The sequence below is a fragment of the Stegostoma tigrinum genome, chromosome 27, assembly GCF_030684315.1.
Source record: "Stegostoma tigrinum isolate sSteTig4 chromosome 27, sSteTig4.hap1, whole genome shotgun sequence".
NCBI lineage: Eukaryota > Metazoa > Chordata > Chondrichthyes > Orectolobiformes > Stegostomatidae > Stegostoma > Stegostoma tigrinum.
This window is the reverse complement of record NC_081380.1, coordinates 22,851,985-22,856,780: the sequence shown is the minus strand read 5'-3', so window position 1 is coordinate 22,856,780 and position 4,796 is coordinate 22,851,985.

The window sequence follows — 4,796 nt, the reverse complement described above, 5'->3', positions numbered from 1 at the left end:
TGTTTTCTCAAGTGATTTGGCTGGAAGACAGTGCTTGCTACAGCACTCTCAGCTACTGTGTGGCTAGAGCAATGCAGCTTTGCGGCTGCTGTGTGGTAGTGTTCATGATGAATATGGAGGAATGTGAAGTCAATATTGTGCCACACCGTCTGACATAAACTTTCAGTTGTGGCTTTAAAATGACTGGGGAAATTGGAAAAAATGTTTTAACAATGACATGCTTTGAGTTTTTTCTTATCTTGATTCTTTTAAATGCTGATTTTGTTTCTTTATTGCAGCAGACACCAGTCTCTGACTAGGGACCAAGTAACAAAAACAGAAATTGCTGGAAAAGCTCAGCAGGTCTGGCAGCATCAGTGGAGAGAAATTGGAGATAACGTTTCAGGTCCAATGACCCTTCCTTAGACCTTTGGTTCATTCCTCAACTCTGAGGAAGAGTTACTTGACCTGGAAAATTAACTTTGATTTCTCTCCACTGTTGCTGCCAGACCTGCTGAGCTTTCCCAGCAATTTCTGTTTTTGTTTCAGATTTCCAGCATCCACAGTTCTTTCAGCTTTTAGTTCTGGACAAAGTAACTGTTCCGTAACAGAGTCACTGTAGCCTCTTTATCTATATTACGGATGCAACATTGATGTTGAGTGTGCAGATTTTCCCACTCGAGCGAGGAGTTTTTACTCAGTAACTTCCCTTGACAACTTAGTTTAGGTCAGGTATTTGCTATTTGGGAAACTTTGCACACAGCTCCATGCTTTAATTAGTATGCAGTGGCCACTATGCAAGATCCTTGTACTTTAACATAACCCTCTTGAGGACTCCCTATATAACTTTCATGAGGCTGTTAGCTTTTTCAGATAACATTTGTTGCCACAATTAGATTGCTGTCAGAGCTTTGACTGATACTTGTAGTTCCTTAAACATTTTAATCAAGGTTGGTAGAATTGTACTGGAGACCAAAATTGCGCAGGATGTGAATGGGGTTACACCTACCAATGCATTCCTGGAGTTGGTCTCACCAGTGTTTTGGGGTATCTGTGACTACATCTAACTAACAGAGCGTAAGCAGGCATGACCGTCCCTAAGGCCAGATCTCTGGCACGTGCTTACTCCAGGGAGCTGCAGACTTGCATCAGTCCTCCATGGCCAGGAAGGAAGGGGGATGCTGGTTGGTGTCCTGTCCAATATTTCCTCTGGCATCCTGAGTAAAGGTGGAAGAGCCGCTGATCCTGAGGGTTTAAGGTGCAATGTGTCCCATGCATATTTTGTATGCATGGCCAAGTTCTGGCCAGGGGGACGGCATCTGCCCATATACGGAAGCGAGTATCCCTTACCTTGGTGATGCCAACACCTGCAGTGGTATGCTGGCTCCAACTGAACCAAAGGGGTGAGGACTCTAGAGTAGGGAGATTATGCCCCTACCTTCGTTTCTTGGCAGAATTTTCCTGGTAGGGGGAGCAACTGTCCTAAACCTCACAAGGCAGGATTTTTTGTAAATCACTGAATTCCTCTGTACCTGGCAATTGCTTGAAAGACTCAGGGGTTTTTCACTGGAGTTGCATCTAAGGAGAGTGGAACCCAAAAGGAATTTTTACCTCCATACATTTTAGATAAAGTAAAACTAAATAAAAATGGATTTGTAGGGTAGTATTTAAAATTGACAACTGTCAAAGTCTCGTTCTTCCAAGTGTTTGGTTGAGAAATTTTAATATATTATTGTTTGTAGATGAGTGTTATTTTCTTTTGTTCAGGAATGAGATCATTGCTTGTTGAATTCTCTGGGCTAGATTTTCCCATTTTCAGTTAAAAGTACTTATTGAGTGAGATTCATGTCACCAGGTTCACAATGGCTCACAGAGATTTTGACACATGTTCTTCCACTCTTCATCTTATTACTTATGTAACAGGGCTTTTTAACATCATCCTAGTGAAATCACGTGGCAGGAGAAATGGAAGAACTTGCCCCTGCCTGGACTTTGAAATATTTGTGTCATCATTGTCATATTTAAAGTCACTTCAGATGCTATAAGCTCGGAGTTGTAGTGCTTTACTGTAACCTTTACTGAGGTATAGGCACAAAAGAGCTTTTGGAGATAGGGACCACTCCTTTGGAGGTAGGGACCTAGAGTACTGGTGGATGAGATGGTGGGGAAGACAGCAGTGTAGATCACCGTAGTTTGCAACCAGCCTGAATTACGATAGCACCCCAGATGAGTTCTGCTTTATAGATTGAGAAAAGTTTTAACAAGGTTAGGAATTCATACTTTAATATAACATTTTGGAGTTTTAACAATTTGTCCTGATCTGGTGATTATGTAGTCGTCTGGAGAGTATGTCAAGTTATCAACCAAGAGTATGTTCTTGGTTGATAACTTGATTATCTTGCTGCTGGTTGCTGTCATTCGGCATCATTGCATGTTCATCATCAGTGGAGTTTATTTCCTCAATCTGTGTGCGTGATTGACGTATCTCACATTGGTCTGAGCTGGCTTCGGTTTCTTCACACTGTAGTATCATGATCAATAATAACTTCTTAAGATCTGAACTGGTGCATATTATAGAAATCTTTTCTTGTATCCAAGTATTTGTTACTAGATTTCTGACTCATATTTTGTGTCCGGTCACTGAAGTCAAGACATCGTATTCTTATTAGATCATAGGGCTGCTCTCTTAAAAGAGAGAAAAGACTGGGTGGTGATTTAACCTGAGAGCCACCACACCTCAGGCAAGAGAAGGAGTTGAGAAGGAGAGTCCTTCATGGTAACCAGTGCAGTGATTGAATCCATGCTGTTGGTATCACACTGGTTTGCAAACCAATCGCCCAACCAACTGAGCTAAACCCACCCCGTACAGGCTGTAGTTGTGTTAGTTCTCGACTTGCTGGCTGTACAACTCTTTCATTTTTTTTCTACCTTTGAAGATGAATATCCTTGACTCAGAATCATTGGACAATTAGTTGTTAAGCAAGATCTTTTGCGTTTGCCTTCCGAGTATAGGTTGTGCTGGGAATGGTAATCACTTTTTCAGAATGTATGTACTGCACTTTCTTGGAAGATCAATGAAGGAGATTGCATCATCATTGAAATGTAATATCACATGACCCTTAAAATAGCTGTTTATGTAAAACCCATCTGGGTACAGCTATTTGAGAACACTTGCTGGTTGCATTACATCTGGTCTGTTCCACCAAAATAAGTGTGATTTAGAGTTCATGAATTTTTATAATACTGAAATCTATGCATTCTGATTGTTCTGCTACTCTGGGATCATTAATATCTGTCCGTTAGAATATTTAGGAAGTCAAGCTGAACTTGCATAGTTGGCACTGAAGTGTAAATGTGCCATTGCACAGAATTGGTGATTCATTATATGCTGCGAGATGGGTTTAGTATGCTGTATTCGTGCCAATGGTCAGGGTTCACGTCTTTTTAGATGCATATGTTGGCTCTAGTTCTTGTGTAGATTTTGGCTTTGAGGCTGGGTCTCCCTATCTTTTGGAGTCATACAATGTAATGGCTGTGAAAGCTTCTGATTGCCTTGTGGGTGCACAAACTAAATCTTGGACAGATTTTTCTGGTTGAAAATCATAACAATAGTGAAGTCTGCACTTAAAATGTGTGATTGGTGTTGACCTACTGGTATTGGTATAGCTTCATGCTTGCCTTTGTCTTCAACAAAGGCATCAATGGTATAGCCTTTTTTTCTTACAAGGAAGACTTTTTCTGATGGTTTTAATTGGTGTAGAGGTGATTACCAATTCGATTTACCTCTATGAGTTTTTCTTGGAGAAATTATACTCATGCCCTTTGCTGTGGCATCTGGTGACAAAATCATTGATTGATGCTTGGTGTCTTTGGCTAAATGATGAGTTTTCAAGTATTCTGTAGATATTCTCTGGATCATTTTTACTCTGTTTAGAAAGATCAGATGTATTTGTTCTGCAATGTATCTCCTTACTGATAGTAAGCAATATTTTCAAGAGACCTCTTCTGGAGATTGCAGATCAAGCAGTAAACAAAGTATAGCTGCATATGCTGCTTAAATAGCTGTAATTCAGGGAAAATGTCACTGCCCAATCCATAATTAAACGTTGGCCTTCCATTTCTTGAAGTTTTTTTTATTGAGGTAAAATGCAGGTCTTATTTGTTCTTTTTATTTGCTTGGTCTATTGTCCTGTCCTATTTTTCCTTCTTTTGCTACTTTATTATATTATTTTGTAGCCTCAAAGTCTTTTTGGTGAGTGTTGTTGACTTTGGGACTTGGCTTTAATAAATAAAAGCCTGAGAGAGTTTACACTAAGTAAGAAGTGACAATGTCATACAGGCTTGGGTGCCAGATTGAAGATACGTAAAGGCAGAACCAACCGACCTCTGAATGAAGGTAAGTTTCTTCAGTTCACAAAACTACTTCAGTAATTAAATCACTGTTCATTCCTAAATGACACGCCCTGTGTTTAATTAAGTAATGTTTGGTTGTCATTTTTACTTTTAAATCTGAAAGAAACATTTTTGACTGCTAAATGGAAAGCAGGCTGAAACTTCAGTTTCGCTATAACAGTGGTATAGGGCTTTAGGCTTTTAATTTACAAATTTGTACTTGCATAAGCCTGTTAGTTTTCTCTATGCTTTTAAAGTTTTGGCTTACTCTCTAGCTGATCTTCAGTGGGGTTTCAATGGTCTGTAAATTAAATCTTGGGTATCTTTCAACCACAGTTACAGTGCTTAGCACTGTACTGTTACCATGTTGTGATATCCGTGATCCAGGTGACATTTCTTTATAAACAAACACCACAGTTAACCCT